Here is a 22,867-nt window from a genome sequence, read left to right as displayed (position 1 = left end):
AGAAAACACAAGCAATTAGAATTTACTGAATTACTGTATATATCTGCAATATAGATTACTGATGATTGTCTGCAATTGTAATTAACATAATTTACTCACCACTAAGAGAATCTTGTACTGAAGAATATTGCCAATAATAGAACTAATGCGCAAATCATACTATTCCAAATTATTTAATGTTAAAAGAAGTATTTGATATAAAAAAAACACGATTATTAATTCAAGAATAAGAAATGAATTCCCTATGATAAGCTTACCATATAATAAGCAATTATCATTTTTAAGACTATGAGGTTTCCAGAGCAATGTTGCACAGAGGTATAATACTAAACAACTTTGTAATACATATAGAATAAGTGCATTTTTTATGATACTCATATTATCAGAAAAAGATTATCAAGTGAGCCTGCTACGACGATCTGACATTTGATCTTTTATAGTCAATAAAATTGAGAATGGAAATGGGGAATGTGTCAAAAAGACAACAACGCAGGCATAGAGCAGACTACAATCGAACGCCACCAATGGGTCTCCAATTCAGCTAGAAACTTCCGCACCGTAGAACTCCTTGAGCTGGCCCTAACCAAATGTATATAATGAACGTCATACTAAACTCCAAATTATATATAAGAAACTAAAATTAAAAATCATACAAGACTAACAAAGGTCAGAGGCTCCTGACTTGGGAAAGGCACAAAAATGCAGCGAGGTTAAATATGTTTTTTGAAATCTCAACCCTCCCTCTATAACTCTAGCTAACGAATCAACGAATAATGTCATTATTCTTTATCGTCCGCTTTTGTGTGTATCTTACGTTATGACTGTTATTCTGTTGTATGAATACAGTCACGTGCAGTTCACTAATGAATACACGCAGATGATCACGTACGTGCGACGTTATTTCAGTATTATTATACTTCCTGTAAGAATGTCCTTCTATAGTTAAATTACTCTATTTTTGCATAGTTTTTAAAAGAAATATATAGCGTTAACTGCACTATGCAAAAATAGTATGTCTTGCTGTTGTAAATGACTATTGATTTTAACGTCAATCATTGTTTGATTTCACGAGAGAAGGTGGAGCTTAGTCGCATTGACAGACAAGTGGGCTGGACTTATTAGCCTGATCATATGTGCGCTTAAAATAACGATGTTATAAACCACTAATTAAAGTCGCTTAATAACTGTACTGTCGTCTGCAAAAAAAACAAAACAAGCAAGATGTCGCGGTTTGGTCAAGACGACCCTACAACATTTAGAAAAGAGCACTTTAAGTCCAAGAAAACTGGTCAACAAACACATTTTGCTGTTAAAGTTTTGTCAGATTTCATTGTTGAAAGAGGTATGGAAATTGACATTTTGGAAGCCACAAAAGATGAAATCGCAAACTTATTGCAAGATTTTTATGCCAACATCCAGACATCCGAAATAAAAGTCAAGAATATTACAAGAAAAATACTCTTCTAGCCATACGACAGAGCATAAATAGATATCTGAAGGAGAACGACAGGTTTTTTGACATCATAACCGACCCCGAATTTACCCGAGCGAACGACAACTTTACTTCCCTACTCAGGAAAACGAGAGAAGAGGGAAAAGGAACTGTTACCCACCATGAGGCTATCTCCCTAGAGGATTTGAGAATGCTTTATGAACACCCACTAGTTTTTAACACGTCAACTCCCCAGGGCCTTCTAAATAAAACTATATTCGAGACAATCTTATATTTCTGCAGAAGGGGTCAAGAAAATCTCTCACAATTGAAGGTTGATGAATTTAAAGTTGACTCGGATCAAAAAGGGCAGATGTATGTCCGTAAACTTACAACAGAACTAACAAAAAACCACCAAGGTACTACAAATGAGCCAGAGGGTTCAGGGGGAATGATGTATGCTACTGGCACAGATAGATGTCCTGTTAAGTCTTTTGTAAAATATCTAAAGAAACACAATAATGCAAGCAATAGATTATTCTTGCATCCAAAGAATTCATTCAGTGAACAAAATGATATGTGGTTCAGAAATGAACCAATTGGACAGAACACCATAAAAGTGTTTATGAAGAATTTGTCGAAGTCAGCAAAATTATCTAGAGAATACACCAACCACTGTATCCGGTCAACATGCATAACCTTGCTGGACTATAGTGGCTTCCAATCCCGTCACATCAAGACTATCAGTGGACACAGAAATGAGGCATCTTTATCAAGCTATTGTTATGATACTTCAGGTAAATGCTATACACAAATATTTAATATTCATTGTGCAATTGCTAAAATTTTATTACAGTTATTTAAGGAATGACTAATATTTTTTCTGTCTATGAAGAAATAACATAAAAAATGTGGTATATTACAGTCATTTCTTATAATTTAATTCTAAATTTCATTTCAAACCGTAGAAAACCATGAAAAAAGGTTGACGTCACGGTCACATGACTAAATTATGTCTATGGGCTGATAACAAAATAACGTCAGCCAATCAGAAGATGCGTTACATCCAAAATTAAATTATATCTATATATATCTTATGCAGTACATCATTTGTACATATAATAACAAAAAAATACATTGAATTACAACAATATTGTAAGAATATTTCTGCTTTTAATATCATAATTGAGTTTATCCAAAATTTGTATGTAAAATCTCAAAAAGGTATTGGGTTTAATGTGTGAAATGACTGAGTACAATATTTATATATTCTTTATTCTAATGACTATTCTTGTACTTTTCTTTATTTTATTGTGCATGTTTATAAATTAATTTTACTGTCTGTCAATCATTTTCTGAACTCATATAAATGCTTTCATTGTTTTTTTATAAATACATTTCAGATAAACAGAAAAAGAGTATGTCTGATGCATTAAGTAAATGTACCTATGGCACATTACAACAGACAGAAAGTAGGAGTGTAACTAGTAAGTATAATCATGTAAACTATAAAATTAAACAAAATAATCAAAGAAATGCAAAGAAAAAATAACCTAGGAGAAATGCATGTATTTATCGTCTTGTTGGTACCATGAAATATAGCACACTACATTGTTGCATTGACTCCCCTCAAATATTATAGCACAATAAAATCACATTGAAAATTGTATTCTAATATTTGCCACTAAACTTGGGTTGTACTGTTTAAAGATACTGATAAGACAACTTTTCATATGGCTCCTAAGTCCTTTTGTACATATAGTCTATATAATATATAAATAGTTCTCCTTACATGCAAGATAGTGTAAAAACAAACTGAATTCTTTTTATTACAGTTAGCTTGTCCCAGGAAAAGACTGTTTCTACCTTCACGTCGGATGAGAATGAACAGCCAATACCTCTACCAGTAATAGAGACTGTTTCTGCTGTTAGAAATAGTAAGAGACAAGGTATTTTTTTTTTGTATTCAGGTACTATTGAAATAGTATTAACTATTCAACATATATTTTGGGTCAACAACATGAAATAAATGACAAAAGGTTTGTCACATAGTCTTCAACAATGAGATCTTCCTTAAAGTCACTCTCCTACATGTCCCGTTACATATAATGGAGTTCATGAACAAAATGGCATTCAGGTGAATTAATTGCATATTTAACACATGTAAATACATTTATGTCTCAACATTCTTCAGTACATTTTAAAAAAGAAAGTACGCTTTTACTTGTTTTTGATAGTACAAATGATGGTACCGCTGGATGTGTAAATATGGCCAAGAACTATTTGTGCAACTTTTTTTTATGTTCAACTAGAATAATTTGTTACCTAATAGTATTGGTACTTTGTTCACACTCAAAAGCTGACTTTATTTAAATTATTTCAGTTGAAACTGCACCATATGATCCAGATATCATTGACTTTTTGGGACTACCTGATGATGTTTTGGTACTAGTGTGGATCTAGCCGTCGATAGCAGCCGGCGTTAATATTCATGAGGCCAGCCTTCAATAATATTCATGAGCCGGCAATAATATTCATGAGATGACTTGCGTTCGAAGAAGTGTTGTTAGAAACTATGAACGATAACTATGATTAAATAACGTTCCTATTTATATGTGATATTACTTCAAACAGGCATGTCAATGGGTGTCTTCTTCGAGGTCCGCGTTTACTAAATTAACTTTTGGTCTTCTTCAAGGACTTCTAGGTCTGCGTCTTTAAATAACATTGTAAATGTAATAAAAACAATGCAAATGCTTTCATAAATATGAAACAAAGTAATGGTCTTTTAACATTCTGTGATAAGAGAAATAATGTAAACTGAAGCAATAACAAGTTGAAATAAATATAATTAAATATAGAAATTTAATGGGACATTACAACAAACAAATAAAGTAAAGAACAGTTCTTATTAAAATTTTGTGATTATTGAATTAATGTAAGCTACAATAAATAAAAAAAAATGATTGAATACTAGTATAGAAATTTAGGAATTACAGAGAATTGATGGTCATATGGGCATTCCATAATTTGTTCGTTGTTCGTTGTCTACAAATATAGTCCAATCATGAAACTAAAACATACAATACAGACAGTATTTTCTATTTAAACAGATCAGAAAAAATAGAAACATAGTTAATTGCAGAAATAAAAACAACAGAAAAATAAAAACTGTCAACTACTATTTCAATGACATATAATTCTTCAAAATTACGGAGACCAATCTCAGTCATTAATCTTAACATTAACAATTTATATCATTGCCTTTAAAATGGCCCATAGCACTTATGCCCTAAACCCGTACGAGTTAGTCAGGAAAGGATAAGGGGGGGGGGTACCCTGGTATATCACAAATTCGAAAATGAACTATTGCCGGCTGGCCAAACGAAGAGATTCTCCACGTGGGCAATAATACCAGAGGAAGAGGTACTTATTGCCTTTAAAATGGCTCTTAGCACTTGTACCCTAGACCCGTACGAGTTTGTCAGTAGAGGGTTAAAAGGGGGATATGGTATTCCGGTTTACAACGAATTCGAACTGAACTATTGCCGGCTGGCCAAACTAAGACATTCTCCACATCGACCATCATACCAGAGGTATAGGTTGGTATTGCCTATAAAATGCCCCAGAGCACTTATGCCCTAGACCCGTACGAGTAAGTCTGGAAAGGATAAGGGGGGTACCCTGGTATATCACAAATTCTGAAATGAACTATTGCCGGCTTGCCAAACGAAGAGATTCTCCACGTGGGCAATGATACCAGAGGAAGAGGTACTTTTTGTCTTTAAAATGGCCTATAGCACTTGTACCCTAGACCCGTACGAGTTTGTCAGTAGAAGGATAAAAGTGGGGATATGGTATTCCGGTTTACAACGAATCCGAACTAAACTATTGCCGACTGGCCAAACTAAGAGATTCTCCACATCGACCATCATACCAGAGGTATAGGTTGGTATTGCCTATAAAATGCCCCAGAGCACTTATGCCCTAGACCCGTACGAGTAAGTCTGGAAAGGATAAGGGGGGTACCCTGGTATATCACAAATTCTGAAATGAACTATTGCCGGCTGGCCAAACGAAGAGATTCTCCACGTGGGCAATGATACCAGAGGAAGAGGTACTTATTGTCTTTAAAATAGCCTATAGCACTTGTACCCTAGACCCGTACGAGTTTGTCAGTAGAAGGATAAAAGTGGGGATATGGTATTCCGGTTTACAACGAATTCGAACTGAACTATTGCCGGCTGGCCAAACTAAGAGATTCTCCACATCGACCATCATACCAGAGGTAGAGGTTGGTATTGCCTATAAAATGGCCCATAGCACTTATGCCCTAGACCCGTACGAGTTAGTCAGGAAAGGATAAGGGGGGTACCCTGGTATATCACAAATTCGAAAATGAACTATTGCCGGCTGGCCAAACGAAGAGATTCTCCACGTGGGCAATAATACCAGAGGAAGAGGTACTTATTGCCTTTAAAATGGCTCTTAGCACTTGTACCCTAGACCCGTACGAGTTTGTCAGTAGAGGGTTAAAAGGGGGGATATGGTATTCCGGTTTACAACGAATTCGAACTGAACTATTGCCGACTGGTCAAACTAAGAGATTCTCCACATCAACCATCATACCAGAGGTAGAGGTTGGTATTGCCTATAAACTGGCTCAGAGCACTTATGCCCTAGACCCGTACGAGTTAGTCAGGAAAGGATAAGGGGGGTACCCTGGTATATCACAAATTCGAAAATGAACTATTGCCGGCTGGCCAAACGAAGAGATTCTCCACGTGGGCAATAATACCAGAGGAAGAGGTACTTATTGCCTTTAAAATGGCACATAGCACTTGTACCCTAGACCCGTACGAGTTTGTCAGTAGAAGGTTAAAAGTGGGGATATGATATTCTGGTTTACAACGAATTCGAACTGAACTATTGCCGGCTGGCCAAACTAAGAGATTCTCCACATCGACCATCATACCAGAGGTAGAGGTTGGTATTGCCTATAAAATGTCCCAGAGCACTTATGCTCTAGACCCGTACGAGTTAGTCTGGAAAGGATAAGGGGGGTACCCTGGTATATCACAAATTCTAAAATGAACTATTGCCGCCTGGCCAAACGAAGAGATTCTCCACGTGGGCAATAATACCAGAGGAAGAGGTACTTATTGCCTTTAAAATGGCCCATAGCACTTGTACCCTAGACCCGTACGAGTTTGTCAGTAGAGGGTTAAAAGGGGGGATATGGTATTCCGGTTTACAACGAATTCGAACTGAACTATTGCCGGCTGGCCAAGCTAAGAGATTCTCCACATCAACCATCATACCAGAGGTAGAAGTTGGTATTGCCTATAAAATGGCCCATAGCACTTATGCCCTAGACCCGTAAGAGTTAGTCAGGAAAGGATAAGGGGGCTACCCGGGTATATCACAAATTCTAAAATGAACTATTGCCGGCTGGCCAAACGAAGAGATTCTCCACGTGGGCAATGATACCAGAGGAAGAGGTACTTATTGCCTTTAAAATGGCACATAGCACTTGTACCCTAGACCCGTACGAGTTTGTCAGTAGAGGGTTAAAAGGGGGGATATGGTATTCCGGTTTACAACGAATTCGAACTGAACTATTGCCGACTGGTCAAACTAAGAGATTCTCCACATCAACCATCATACCAGAGGTAGAGGTTGGTATTGCCTATAAACTGGCTCAGAGCACTTATGCCCTAGACCCGTACGAGTTAGTCAGGAAAGGATAAGGGGGGTACCCTGGTATATCACAAATTCGAAAATGAACTATTGCCGGCTGGCCAAACGAAGAGATTCTCCACGTGGGCAATGATACCAGAGGAAGAGGTACTTATTGCCTTTAAAATGGCCCATAGCACTTGTACCCTAGACCCGTACGAGTTTGTCAGTAGAAGGTTAAAAGTGGGGATATGGTATTCTGGTTTACAACGAATTCGAACTGAACTATTGCCGGCTGGCCAAACTAAGAGATTCTCCACATCGACCATCATACCAGAGGTAGAGGTTGGTATTGCCTATAAAATGGCCCAGAGCACTTATGCCCTAGACCCGTACGAACTAGTCTGGAAAGGATAAGGGGGGTACCCTGGTATATCACAAATTCTAAAATGAACTATTGCCGGCTGGCCAAACGAAGAGATTCTCCACGTGGGCAATGATACCAGAGGAAGACGTACTTATTGCCTTTAAAATGGCCCATAGCACTTGTACCCTAGACCCGTACGAGTTTGTCAGTAGAAGGTTAAAAGTGGGGATATGGTATTCTGGTTTACAACGAATTCGAACTGAACTATTGCCGGCTGGCCAAACTAAGAGATTCTCCACATCGACCATCATACCAGAAGTAGAGGTTGGTATTGCCTATAAAATGGCCCAGAACACTTATGCCCTAGACCCGTACGAACTAGTCTGGAAAGGATAAGGGGGATACCCTGGTATATCGCAAATTCTTAAATGAACTTTTGCCGGCTGGCCAAACGAAGAGATTCTCCACGTGGGCAATGATACCAGAGGAAGACGTACTTATTGCCTTTAAAATGGCCCATAGCACTTGTACCCTAGACCCATACGAGTTTGTCAGTAGAGGGTTAAAAGGGGGGATATGGTATTCCGGTTTACAACGAATTCGAACTGAACTATTGCCGGCTGGCCAAGCTAAGAGATTCTCCACATCAACCATCATACCAGAGGTAGAAGTTGGTATTGCCTATAAAATGGCCCATAGCACTTATGCCCTAGACCCGTACGAGTTAGTCAGGAAAGGATAAGGGGGCTACCCTGGTATATCACAAATTCTAAAATGAACTATTGCCGGCTGGCCAAACGAAGAGATTCTCCACGTGGGCAATAATACCAGAGGAAGAGGTACTTATTGCCTTTAAAATGGCTCTTAGCACTTGTACCCTAGACCCGTACGAGTTTGTCAGTAGAGGGTTAAAAGGGGGATATGGTATTCCGGTTTACAACGAATTCGAACTGAACTATTGCCGGCTGGCCAAACTAAGACATTCTCCACATCGACCATCATACCAGAGGTATAGGTTGGTATTGCCTATAAAATGCCCCAGAGCACTTATGCCCTAGACCCGTACGAGTAAGTCTGGAAAGGATAAGGGGGGTACCCTGGTATATCACAAATTCTGAAATGAACTATTGCCGGCTTGCCAAACGAAGAGATTCTCCACGTGGGCAATGATACCAGAGGAAGAGGTACTTTTTGTCTTTAAAATGGCCTATAGCACTTGTACCCTAGACCCGTACGAGTTTGTCAGTAGAAGGATAAAAGTGGGGATATGGTATTCCGGTTTACAACGAATCCGAACTAAACTATTGCCGACTGGCCAAACTAAGAGATTCTCCACATCGACCATCATACCAGAGGTATAGGTTGGTATTGCCTATAAAATGCCCCAGAGCACTTATGCCCTAGACCCGTACGAGTAAGTCTGGAAAGGATAAGGGGGGTACACTGGTATATCACAAATTCTGAAATGAACTATTGCCGGCTGGCCAAACGAAGAGATTCTCCACGTGGGCAATGATACCAGAGGAAGAGGTACTTATTGTCTTTAAAATAGCCTATAGCACTTGTACCCTAGACCCGTACGAGTTTGTCAGTAGAAGGATAAAAGTGGGGATATGGTATTCCGGTTTACAACGAATTCGAACTGAACTATTGCCGGCTGGCCAAACTAAGAGATTCTCCACATCGACCATCATACCAGAGGTAGAGGTTGGTATTGCCTATAAAATGGCCCATAGCACTTATGCCCTAGACCCGTACGAGTTAGTCAGGAAAGGATAAGGGGGGTACCCTGGTATATCACAAATTCGAAAATGAACTATTGCCGGCTGGCCAAACGAAGAGATTCTCCACGTGGGCAATAATACCAGAGGAAGAGGTACTTATTGCCTTTAAAATGGCTCTTAGCACTTGTACCCTAGACCCGTACGAGTTTGTCAGTAGAGGGTTAAAAGGGGGGATATGGTATTCCGGTTTACAACGAATTCGAACTGAACTATTGCCGACTGGTCAAACTAAGAGATTCTCCACATCAACCATCATACCAGAGGTAGAGGTGGGTATTGCCTATAAACTGGCTCAGAGCACTTATGCCCTAGACCCGTACGAGTTAGTCAGGAAAGGATAAGGGGGGTACCCTGGTATATCACAAATTCGAAAATGAACTATTGCCGGCTGGCCAAACGAAGAGATTCTCCACGTGGGCAATAATACCAGAGGAAGAGGTACTTATTGCCTTTAAAATGGCACATAGCACTTGTACCCTAGACCCGTACGAGTTTGTCAGTAGAAGGTTAAAAGTGGGGATATGATATTCTGGTTTACAACGAATTCGAACTGAACTATTGCCGGCTGGCCAAACTAAGAGATTCTCCACATCGACCATCATACCAGAGGTAGAGGTTGGTATTGCCTATAAAATGTCCCAGAGCACTTATGCTCTAGACCCGTACGAGTTAGTCTGGAAAGGATAAGGGGGGTACCCTGGTATATCACAAATTCTAAAATGAACTATTGCCGCCTGGCCAAACGAAGAGATTCTCCACGTGGGCAATAATACCAGAGGAAGAGGTACTTATTGCCTTTAAAATGGCCCATAGCACTTGTACCCTAGACCCGTACGAGTTTGTCAGTAGAGGGTTAAAAGGGGGGATATGGTATTCCGGTTTACAACGAATTCGAACTGAACTATTGCCGGCTGGCCAAGCTAAGAGATTCTCCACATCAACCATCATACCAGAGGTAGAAGTTGGTATTGCCTATAAAATGGCCCATAGCACTTATGCCCTAGACCCGTAAGAGTTAGTCAGGAAAGGATAAGGGGGCTACCCTGGTATATCACAAATTCTAAAATGAACTATTGCCGGCTGGCCAAACGAAGAGATTCTCCACGTGGGCAATGATACCAGAGGAAGAGGTACTTATTGCCTTTAAAATGGCACATAGCACTTGTACCCTAGACCCGTACGAGTTTGTCAGTAGAGGGTTAAAAGGGGGGATATGGTATTCCGGTTTACAACGAATTCGAACTGAACTATTGCCGACTGGTCAAACTAAGAGATTCTCCACATCAACCATCATACCAGAGGTAGAGGTTGGTATTGCCTATAAACTGGCTCAGAGCACTTATGCCCTAGACCCGTACGAGTTAGTCAGGAAAGGATAAGGGGGGTACCCTGGTATATCACAAATTCGAAAATGAACTATTGCCGGCTGGCCAAACGAAGAGATTCTCCACGTGGGCAATGATACCAGAGGAAGAGGTACTTATTGCCTTTAAAATGGCCCATAGCACTTGTACCCTAGACCCGTACGAGTTTGTCAGTAGAAGGTTAAAAGTGGGGATATGGTATTCTGGTTTACAACGAATTCGAACTGAACTATTGCCGGCTGGCCAAACTAAGAGATTCTCCACATCGACCATCATACCAGAGGTAGAGGTTGGTATTGCCTATAAAATGGCCCAGAGCACTTATGCCCTAGACCCGTACGAACTAGTCTGGAAAGGATAAGGGGGGTACCCTGGTATATCACAAATTCTAAAATGAACTATTGCCGGCTGGCCAAACGAAGAGATTCTCCACGTGGGCAATGATACCAGAGGAAGACGTACTTATTGCCTTTAAAATGGCCCATAGCACTTGTACCCTAGACCCGTACGAGTTTGTCAGTAGAAGGTTAAAAGTGGGGATATGGTATTCTGGTTTACAACGAATTCGAACTGAACTATTGCCGGCTGGCCAAACTAAGAGATTCTCCACATCGACCATCATACCAGAAGTAGAGGTTGGTATTGCCTATAAAATGGCCCAGAACACTTATGCCCTAGACCCGTACGAACTAGTCTGGAAAGGATAAGGGGGATACCCTGGTATATCGCAAATTCTTAAATGAACTTTTGCCGGCTGGCCAAACGAAGAGATTCTCCACGTGGGCAATGATACCAGAGGAAGACGTACTTATTGCCTTTAAAATGGCCCATAGCACTTGTACCCTAGACCCATACGAGTTTGTCAGTAGAGGGTTAAAAGGGGGGATATGGTATTCCGGTTTACAACGAATTCGAACTGAACTATTGCCGGCTGGCCAAGCTAAGAGATTCTCCACATCAACCATCATACCAGAGGTAGAAGTTGGTATTGCCTATAAAATGGCCCATAGCACTTATGCCCTAGACCCGTACGAGTTAGTCAGGAAAGGATAAGGGGGCTACCCTGGTATATCACAAATTCTAAAATGAACTATTGCCGGCTGGCCAAACGAAGAGATTCTCCACGTGGGCAATGATACCAGAGGAAGAGGTACTTATTGCCTTTAAAATGGCACATAGCACTTGTACCCTAGACCCGTACGAGTTTGTCAGTAGAGGGTTAAAAGGGGGGATATGGTATTCTGGTTTACAACGAATTCGAACTGAACTATTGCCGGCTGGCCAAACTAAGAGATTCTCCACATCGAACATCATACCAGAGGTAGAGGTTGGTATTGCCTATAAAATGGCCCAGAGCACTTATGCCCTAGACCCGTACGAGTTAGTCAGGAAAGGATAAGGGGGGTACCCTGGAATATCACAAATTCAAAAATGAACTATTGCCGGCTGGCCAAACGAAGAGATTCTCCACGTGGGCAATGATACCGGAGGAAGAGGTACTTATTGCCTTTAAAATGGCCCATAGCACTTGTACCTTAGACCCGTACGAGTTTGTCAGTAGAAGGTTAAAAGGGGGGATATGATAATCCGGTTAACAACGAATTCGAACTGAACTATTGCCGGCTGGCCAAACTAAAAGATTCTCCACATCGACCATTATACCAGAGGTAGAGGTTGGTACTGCCTCTAAAATGGCCGATAGCACTTATGCCCTAGACCCGTATGAGTTAGTCAGGAAAGGATAAGGAGGGGGTACCCAAGTATATCACAAATTCGAAATGAATTATTGCCGGCTGGCCAAACGAAGAGATTGTCCCCGTAGGCAATGATACCAGAGGAAGAGGTACTTATTGACTTTAAAATGACCCATAGCACTTATACCCTAGACCCGTATGAGTAAGTAAGTAGAGGGTTAAAAGTGGGGATATGGGATACCGGTTTACAACAAATTCGAACTGAACTATTGCCGGCTGGCCAAGCTAAGAGATTCTCAACATCGACAATTATACCAGAGGTAGAAGTTGATATTGACTCTAAAATGACCCATAACACTTATTCCCTAGACCCGTACGAGTCAGTCAACAAAGGGAATGGGGTTTATTGAACTGTTGCCGACTCGCAAAACTAAAAGATTCTCCACTAGGGCCACGATAACAGGGACAAAGGTAGTTATTACCTTTAAAAATGGATAAAAGCACTGATGCCTTAGACCCGTAAGATTTTTCAGAAGAGGGTTAAAAATGGAAATTAACTATTGTTGACTGGCCATACTAAGAGATTCTCCACGTTAGCCATTATTGGTTAACCTATCGCGGGAGCATAACGTCCGATTTATTGTACTTGTCCATTGTCGACGTCGTACTGTCAGTGACTTCGCCTTGGAATACGAATATGTATATTTAATGTACTGGCTGAACAGTTGTTGTAGTACATATTGCCTTAACTATCATCTTTATTTATGATACCGTGACCCGGATCTCGAAAAAATGAAATCAGTCAGATCGTAGAACAGAAGACAGAAGCGCTGTTACCAGACTATTCCGAAATAGAATTACCGGAGAAATAATATCTCGGAAATACGTTGTGTGTCGCTTTCTCAAAGTCGCTTGCTACAGTAATCCTTAGAGTTTTCCGAAACGTGTTTATCCCAATTCAATCCACTTTTCCATAGATCCTGTATGAGCTTCTTTTTTCGTATTGTGACCGGGCTAAGTATTCTAAGTGGATCGTATTTTTTCGAAGAATTTTCAAAATCTCACTTTTTGTTACAATGTCTAGTATTGGAATATCACATTTAGTCCGGCGGCCACAAGTATATTTCAGACGAGTTGTGCACATCCTGATATAAGCATGAACATTGGCATAGACCTTCCTGAAATATTACTCTTTTATTTCAGATAAGAAGGCATTTGAAAAAAATGTCTCACTGCCGGTTAAATAAAAAATAGCGGACATCATACTTTAATCGGCCCAATATAGAAGGCTAGTACTGTGGATTCATTTATTTTCGTGGGTACCAATTTTCGTGGATTCAGGGAAACTTACATATTCGTGGATATTTAACTTCGTGGTTTTACCGAATCATGCATACTAGTACAAGCCTTTGTAAAATTTGTCATTCGTTGAACATCAAATTTCGTGGTTTGCCTGTACCCACGAAATCCACGAAAAATTGGTATCCCACGAATAATAATGAATCCCCAGTGTGTGAAAAGGATCTATCAGCATGCTGCTATAATAATATTTGGTACAAACCTTTGTTATGTAATACTTTTGGATATATTATATAGATAAAATGTCTCTAAAAACCCTACTTGTAGAATCCAATATGGCGGACATTGCCTAAAATAAGCTAATTTTTAGGGAGGGGGATTGAAATGTGTTTTAACGTATTGTTACTATCATTAAATTGTACAGGAACATTTCTTTGATGCTTCCAAGGGATACAATGTATAAGATATATGTCTTAAAATCCTTTCTTCCGGTAATATTCAAAATGGAGGACATAAATATGTCATTTTTTTATTTTGATATTTATCTTTTTTTGCAAAATGTGAAGAAAGTGGTTTTTTTTTTTTGTGGTGGTCATCAACTTTAGGCTTTAATTTATCCTCTAAACCACTTATCATATTCTGTAGTTAATATCTAAATACAAAGTTAACACTTCCGGTAAAAAAAAAACAATATGGCGTAAATGTCAAAGATGAGTCCTCACTCCATATGTTCGATGTAGAGCTTTGGATAGATTGATTTAATCAAAATAAAATCACTTAAGTACTAAACCTTTTAAAAATTACCACTATTTGGCAAAAAAAAACTTGTAAATTCCCAGTTACCACCACATGCACACGACGCAGGGCACGGGAGACTTGATTTTCCTCATAAAAACAACCGCGACAACCTTTCTTACATCCACAATGTGCAAGCTTCTGACAACATGATGAGCCCTCAGAAAGAGTTTTTTAAAAGTGATCCTCTTTGTCCCGTCGTCATCCATTAGCGCCTGGACTTGGTAGCATACGAGCCAATTTCAGGCTCGTCCCCTAAACACGTGTCTTAGTATATTGTACATTTTGCATGCTGGAAAAGACTAGACTAAGTTGATAACCTCAATTAACCTACCCTTTTGCGTAAATAGATATTTCTTGCTTTGTTAACCATGCTAACGCCATATGATTATTTTTTGCTATCTTACAGTAAACACCGGTGATTTAGGCGGATCAATTATCATTCTTTAAGTTAAAGTCACATCTTCAAATGCTATCAATGTCTCCCAAACAGTCTTTTTCCCCCTTTTCAAGAAAACAGAGAACTGTATCACAACCGGAAAATGGATCACAATATTTGTGTGTGATCCCTAATCGCGAGTGCATTTGGAAGGTCATTTATATATATTTATCCAAAGCTTTTCCTCCTCTTAAACACAATCCATAGTTCGTCTACCCCTATGTCACGGAATAGCGAAACAGTAATGACAGCATCATCAGTAACGACTGTTCGAATAATGACTTGTTTAATTTCGTGTTTCACTGCATCAGACACATGCACCATGATTCTAGTGTCAGCCTTTTAATACATATGTATTAATATGGTGTTTAACTTGAAACGCATCACGGCGGTAAAGATAGAATATCCTGAACATGTGTTGCTACAACTGTCATATGCATCCAAGACTTTATCATAATAGTTTCATGCTTTTTAAGATAAGGGCATAATACCCTATCAGCATACTCGTTATGAAACAACTTGAAACTGTAACAGTGGATGAATGCATATATAGACAATACCGGTAGTTTGAATGCTGCCACAAGAAAAAAGAAATACACTTAGGGGTAAGAGAATACAAAGACGAATCCAGAGTCGAAACAAATCTCAAAATTGGTAAAGTTTTCTGAGAGATGACGACATTAAGAAAGAACTTTTTAGTTTTTATTCACAGGCGCTTGCTCAATAGATTTTGAGGAAGAGTTAGTTGTAGCAACAAATGCTCAGGATATTTTGTGTTATTCACCACATGATTGTGTTTCAAGTTTAGCCCCATGTTAAAATGAATAGGCTTATACTATAGAATCAATATACAAAAAAAACATGTGTCTGATGCAGTGATTCACAGACTTAACTGACTCATGACTTGAACAGTCGATACTGATGCTGCTGTCATTGCTGTGTCATTATTCCGTGACATGGGGGCAGATGAACTTTGGCTTGTATTTGGAAGTGGAAAAAGCCTTAGATATAATCTATCCGTGACCTTTCAAGTGCACGTTTACTTGAAAGGGAACTTCGTTGTTGACATAGATGGCGTTTGAAGATGTGACTTAATGATTTAGAATGATGATTGATCAGCCAACATCACCAGATATGGATTTGATAATGCCATTGATAAAACGATACGTGGTTTTGTAGTAAGATCGAACAAACTTATCAGATGGGGTTTACGAAGCAAGAAAACATGTTTTTGAAAGTGGAAAGACTTATTGGTGATATTTGAACGACTCGGTCTAATGTTTTTCATCATGTAAAACGTGCAATATACCATGGCGGGTGTGGATGAGTAACAAGCTTGAGATTTGGTTTCTATGCTTACTATTCCAGACGCTTATAATGGCGGGGAAAATATGAAACATTGGAACCCCTTTGGACAACTCTTTGTGAGGCCTCTTCACCTTATCAGGAGCTTGTACATTATTGATGTAAAAACCAATATCGCCGCTGTCTTAGTAAATGAGGAAAATCAGCTTTCCCATTGTGAATATTTGCGGCCATAAATGATCTGTTCGTTTAAAGATGTTTTAGTACTACAGTGATTTTATCTTATTTTCATCAATCTATCCAAATAAAACCTCTATTTCGAAGATATGGACTGAGGACTCATCTTTGAAATTTACTCCAAATTGGTTTTATATACCGGAAGTGTTAGCTTTGTATTTAATCATTATCTATAGAATACAATAGGTGGTTTAGAAGATAACTTAAAGCCAAAACCAAATGGTAACTGACCAGCACAAAAAAAAACCAGTTTCTTTACATTTTGAAATAAAGTTGAATATTAAAGTAAAATAATGATGTTTCATGTCCGCCAGTTTGACTATAACCGGAAGTAATGCTTTTAAAGACATATGTCTTATGTATTGTATCCATTAGCAGCATCAAAGAAAGGTTCCTGAACGATTTAATGATAGTAGCAATACCCTCCTTTAAAAATAATCTTATTTTAGTACAATGTCCGCCATGTCGGATTTTACCGAAAGTAGGGTTTTAAAAGACATCTAATCTATATAAAATATCCAAAAGTAGTACATAACAAAGGTTTGTTCCAAATATTATTATATCAGCATGATAAAAACCGCTTTTCACACACTTAGAATTTACACTAGCCTCTGATATTTGGATGATTTAAGTATGATGTCGGCCATTTAAGATTTTTACCGGATGTGAGACATTTTTTCAAATGCCTCCTTATCTTGAATAAAAGAGTAACAGCTGAGCTGAGTCTATGCCAAATTTTATTCCTGTAGCATGATTTGCACAATTTTTCACAAAGCGGCCGTATTAATTTCTGGTACATCAGATCATCGAATCAGCTATTCCATAACATACCAAGTACTTTTGTGTTTTGTCCGCATATAGTAGTACTTTTTCCGTTTTAGCTAGCTTACGTATATCCACACGGTTTGACGTCCAGGATCGTAGATAGAATCCAGTTTCCTCCATCATTGATCTCCCTTCCTTATAGTCAGCCCACCCTCGTTCTGTAAACTTAACAGAATGTTGTTCACATACAAATCAGTCATTCAAACTTTGCGAATTATGCGATGTCGACAAATGCAGTCGTAAACAATTTTGATAGGCATAGTGCTTGATTCCTTCTGTACAGGATGATAAGGAATGTAGTGATACTTTTCTTAAGTTCATCTGTTTCATCTACCTTCTCTATGAATCCTCTTCGTTCCTGTTCTTGTATAATGTTCCCGTACTTCTTTAACATATCTGAGTTTTGAGTAAGTCTTTGAAGGACGTTTTCTGTCCTTCTGTTCGTGACTGCTTAATTTATAGGCAATTCATCACGTTTTCAAGGTAACATAGCGGAATATTTGTTTTCTCAGAACTCAATTGATCTGTCCTGATAGACTTAAATATATGCATTGTCGTCTTCGTCTACCTCCCTACTATTTATTCCTATTGAATATAAATTCCAAAATCTCTCCAGATTGAATTTTGTAACTTTGTGTGATACTAGAACATTACACATACTAGTCTTCGACGTGTTTGTTTTCTTACCGTATGTAAGTACCGAAAGCATTTATCCGATATTGGATTTCACGGCGGTCGGATCGTTTACACGGACTATATAATCTTGAACAACGTCCCCGTAGTGATATGCGCCTACCAGCAACGATATCTCGAATGAATCGTGCTTTGTCACCGTGTGCGCTATCTTTAAACCACGCAAATAACCGTTCTGTGTATCAATATTACGTATGTGATTCTGTATAGGCATGTCGATCATCTGTACTATCAGTACGTTGATTGACAATACGTGTCCTACATCGGTTTTCAGATAGATTGTTGACTTTTCTATGTGTCTTACGTTTTTCTCTGCACCTCCAAATGCCGATTAATATATTATTTATTTTCCCGCTATCTGTAAATTTAGTTAAGTTTTGCGTTTCAAAAGATGTTTGCCCTCCTTCGTCAAAAAGAATATCCGTATCGATAAAGAACTGATTTGAGCCTACTTGTGCCACGGCAGTTTTCAAAAGTACATTCGATTGCAATTCTGTCCGTTGAGAATACAAAATAGTAGTATTATGTTCCGTATCATCAATGTCATTCACGAATTGAACGTTGGGTGAATTCGAAGATAGTGGGTTTAACGTGCATTACATTAGTTTGTGTGGTTTTTCTCATTACAATGTGCGTTTAGATTTACATTCGTTTAGTCTGTGTATACCAAGGTAGTTAAGGTGGATCCCTACAGATATAGCAAATTTTTTTTCACCATTGAATTTTTCTTAAAATTTGCATACATATACTATGCAATGGCCTCTATGAAAATTTGAGTTAAAAATAGTATGTCACCAGACTCGTTTCCATGGTAACGGTCACCAAAGTTGGTACATCACGTGTATGCATAAATACATACCTGATGTAGAAACTCTGGATTTTTTTCAAGCCTTTGAAAGTATTTTGAAGGGTTTGTTCTTCATTTATTACAAAATTATTATTTAAAATGTAAATAAAACACAAATAATGGCAGTTTTATTCATTTTCATTGATTTCGTCTCTAATTTCATCAACACTGCTCCACAAAAAAAAACACAGATTTTGTTAAAAATTTCTATTTTTCTTAAATTTCCAAAAAAATGGTCCAATGAATATTTTTTTAAATTTGACATAAGATGGTCATAACAATGAGCTTCAAAAAGAAATAAAAAAAAATATGGGTCACCAGACTATTTTTTGCACGAAAAATGTTTTTGTGACCCCTAACGAAACAGTGATCAACAGCAGTTTTTTGTATATCTTTCATCATTGGTGATCAAAGTGTGACATATGTTGTCATATCCTTTGTTAAACTAACACAGAATAATACAGTTTCACAAGGCAATCAAATGAGAACAATTTTTTGGTTTCTATGAACAACGGTTACCATGGCAACAGGACATGAAGTTGGAAAATTCAAGTTTTTGCATTGTTCTGATGTGCAAGATTAACAACCTAACAGACAATGGCAGATCAAATACCATGATTTCAGACCAACAACACATGGCTTCTATGTAAATGTAAACAAATATTATGATACATTGTAATGCAGCTTATATTAGCATTACTGTGGTCTTAAATGAGCAAAATAAATTACTCAGAAGTTAGCGAAAATCACCAAATATATTTTTTTTTAAATTATCGATTCATAGGTAACAGTCATGCAAGTAAATGGATTAAAAAAGACTTTGTCACCTTTTCCACAATTAATGATTTAAGTTTGATGAAGCATAATGATAATACATTATATATTTCAGTTGTCATAGTAACATAACCAAAAAATGATGAAATTATAACTTTTTCAAAGGTTTTTCAACTTTCTTTATTTTGTATGCCTCAATAATCAAGCAAACATATAACTGTTATATTTACAAATGTGTAAATAGTTTACTCCTCTGATTCAGTCAAGTACTTATTGATAGTCATAGCATTATTAGAGTTCACTGTGTTCTCAGTCAAAATTATCAATCCTTCCATATTGAATAGTACATGTTGCTCCCAGTCAGATATAGCATATTACTATTAGTGGCAATTCTTTTCTTTCAAAATCTTTGTTTTCTGGTTATCTGTTTGCCTCTCTAATTTCTTATTCATACTTTCCCAAATTTTCTACGTAAATTTTCCAGGGGAACATTCTGTTGCTGCATTTACCTGAAAGTTTAATTTATTTATTTGTAATGAGAAGGTGTAATATATACTAATAAACTACTAAATCTATATAATATTTCAGTGAGTGCAAAATTAATCCAATCATGCATTACAACATCAATTTAAAAAGGTTATATTATACCTGACTAACAAAGGTACTCATTAAGAGTTTTATAATATGATATATGGCCAGGTTTTTGAAGTGATTGCAATAATTAGGTCAGCTGATGGGTATGCATTTTATATTGCTTTTGCATATGATGGCCATCCTTTTTAGTGGTTTTTGTTTTGTGAACAATGGCAATTTGGAATGCAATAATTGACAATATAATGATATAGGGAGCATTATAGGGTCCAATGCAAATAAATTCAAGGTATACATGTATATTTAATAGGTGTGACCTTTACCATATATGTGTACCTAAATCAAAACAGTTGAACTGTTCTTTTTGGTAAAAATTTACATATATACAGCATGTGACCAAGTTTGAAATAAACATAAGTTATCTACATCACATAGTTATCTTCATTGTCAGAATTGTGGCACATAAGAATCAGTGGCAGTCTTGATAATATACTTTGTATTTAAATTATAAAATAAAGTACAAATCAATAGTGTAAAATGTGGATCACTGTGACCTTCTTTTGCCTGGAAGCTGAGTTACTTACTGAGACTCTGAGAGTGTATATATAAGTTTGCATGATCTGACACCTTTTAGTTGCTGAGATATACATTTGTTGTATATGAAATTGGATGTTTAATGTAACCAAAGTCAGTGAGAAGTGGAAAATGTAGGTCAGTGACATCTGTGTACAAGTTTACATGATCCTACATTTTATAGTTGAGTCTACTAAATATATTGTCCAAAAAGAAATGTTATAAATGCCTGCAAAACACCATTATCAGATTAAAAAGTCTCAAATGGAACCTAAGTTTTTTTTCAAAGGTAACTACATGTAATTATCCTAAAATGTATGTATTTACCATTGACAGTCATCCTTCATTTTTCTACATAACTGCTGCTAATAACCTGCTGTTAAATGATGACCATGAGACCTACAATTGATAACAAATATAACAAAAATTAAATAAGTAAATTAATATAATCAGATAATATAGGATTCATAAAAAGTGAGAGTTTTATATTACTTTTTATCAATGTTGGTTGTTCAATATCAAAATAGTGAAAATAATGATAAAAAAAGCCATATTCCATATAATAACAAGAGCATTGCTAAGTATGGCATCCTCTCACCATAGAAGACTGTTGCTTTCACATGGGTGTTTAGAATCTACAATGTCCACTTTCACCTTGACATTTGGGAATATCTTTTCTATTAATAAAGTTAAAGTCTAAATTCTTTAAATTTACCTGTATTACTTTCATAGTTTCAACCAGTACCAAACATTTGCAATTCTGCAACATAACTAGCTTCAACCTAATGAAAAAAAGTGATAACAAATATATATAAATGAAAGTGCATGCAGTGTTCAAATACTATAGCTAAAACATATAACATTTCAAATTAACTGGAAACTCAGGCTGTTAACAATGAAATTTGTAATAATAATATGTATAAAGGCTTTCAAAACCAAATAGGTTTCATTAAATTTGTTGAAATTATACATTAATATAGATTTCATTTAATAAATTATACATATGTAACTAATTCTAGTTCAATATTTTTGTTGAAACAAATTCTGTCATGTTCTATACATGAAAGTCTTCAAGTATATATAACAATGCTTTACCACAAAATTGATTTGAAATATTGACCCTAAACTTGAAATTATTACCAAGATCTGTTAATTCATTTTTATGACTGCTTAAGTGCAAATATGAATATAATTATGGTCCTCATTATACTTTATATCTACTTAGGAAAATTTATGAATTATATGACTAAAGGTTTAATTACCTTCCAATTATTCATTAAATTAACCATGTTTAAAACTGTTTCTTCTTTTGAATTTATTTACAGGATTCTTTTGCAACTGCAAATATTTTCTTTCCAGTTTAATTCTCCTTTTTCTTTAAGTATGGCTGATGAATTCACAGACAGTACATTCAATCCATTAAGGAAATTGTTCAAATGTGTGGCACAAATTCCTGCATGTATCATTCCTGAAAAATATGATATGAAATGTCAGTCTGCACATGTATTGGTTAATTAGATAAACTATAAACTATTTAGACTTGAGTTCATAATTTTATTTGGAATATACAATTGATTTTTTCAATTTATATTTATATAATATGATTGTGAATTCATGTTTACCTTTATTCTTATAGATCAGACTCACATTTATTTCTAATAATGTGGAATGAGGGTGGGTGCCCCCCTTCTTAATTTCCTTTTTTGCCTTCATGCATTATCCTGCATTCTACACATCATTCTAAATGACTAAATATGTAAGGTTTCCGACCACTTGGTCTCTGATCACATGCAAAAGATGACTTAATATGAAAATTCTGATCATAAAATAAAGAAAACTAATATTTTGAGTTTGTAAAACATTATTTTTGTGAATGAATCATTGTGACTGGAGGGCCCTCATGGGGTTTTTGATTATGTGATTACTTGGCCTTTTTTTTAATGATTATTTGATTATTAAGCCAAATATTTCATGATTATTTGATTACCTAGGACTGTATTTTTAGTTTATGATTATTTGATTACTAAAGATAAGCAAATATTTAATGATTATGTGATTATATTGGCAAAAAAATGGTGATTATGTGATTACTAGGACCCCCCCATGAGGGGCCTCTGACTGCAATTGTTTACTTTTTCAATTCTAATTTTATTTATGGTTATATAATTG

At 36.9% G+C, this 22,867-nt stretch overlaps 1 long non-coding RNA gene and 1 pseudogene across 1 annotated transcript; one reads left to right on the top strand and one right to left on the bottom strand.

Moving 5' to 3' along the window:
* The first annotated feature begins 994 nt into the window (after nucleotides 1-994).
* LOC143049576 (uncharacterized) lies at nucleotides 995-19,658 on the top strand (annotated as a pseudogene).
* A 243-nt stretch (nucleotides 19,659-19,901) lies between these two features.
* On the bottom strand, nucleotides 19,902-22,099 carry LOC143048396 (uncharacterized). Its single transcript, XR_012969812.1, has 4 exons — nucleotides 21,961-22,099; nucleotides 21,414-21,480; nucleotides 21,026-21,097; nucleotides 19,902-20,043 (listed from the first exon to the last, which is right to left on the bottom strand). It is a non-coding gene; the product is annotated as an uncharacterized LOC143048396 (long non-coding RNA).
* Nucleotides 22,100-22,867: the final 768 nt, after the last annotated feature.

The sequence above is a fragment of the Mytilus galloprovincialis genome, chromosome 10 (assembly GCF_965363235.1).
Source record: "Mytilus galloprovincialis chromosome 10, xbMytGall1.hap1.1, whole genome shotgun sequence".
In the NCBI taxonomy this organism is placed as follows: domain Eukaryota; kingdom Metazoa; phylum Mollusca; class Bivalvia; order Mytilida; family Mytilidae; genus Mytilus; species Mytilus galloprovincialis.
Note: the sequence above shows the minus strand (reverse complement) of the source record. Positions and strands in the feature narration are given on the sequence as shown.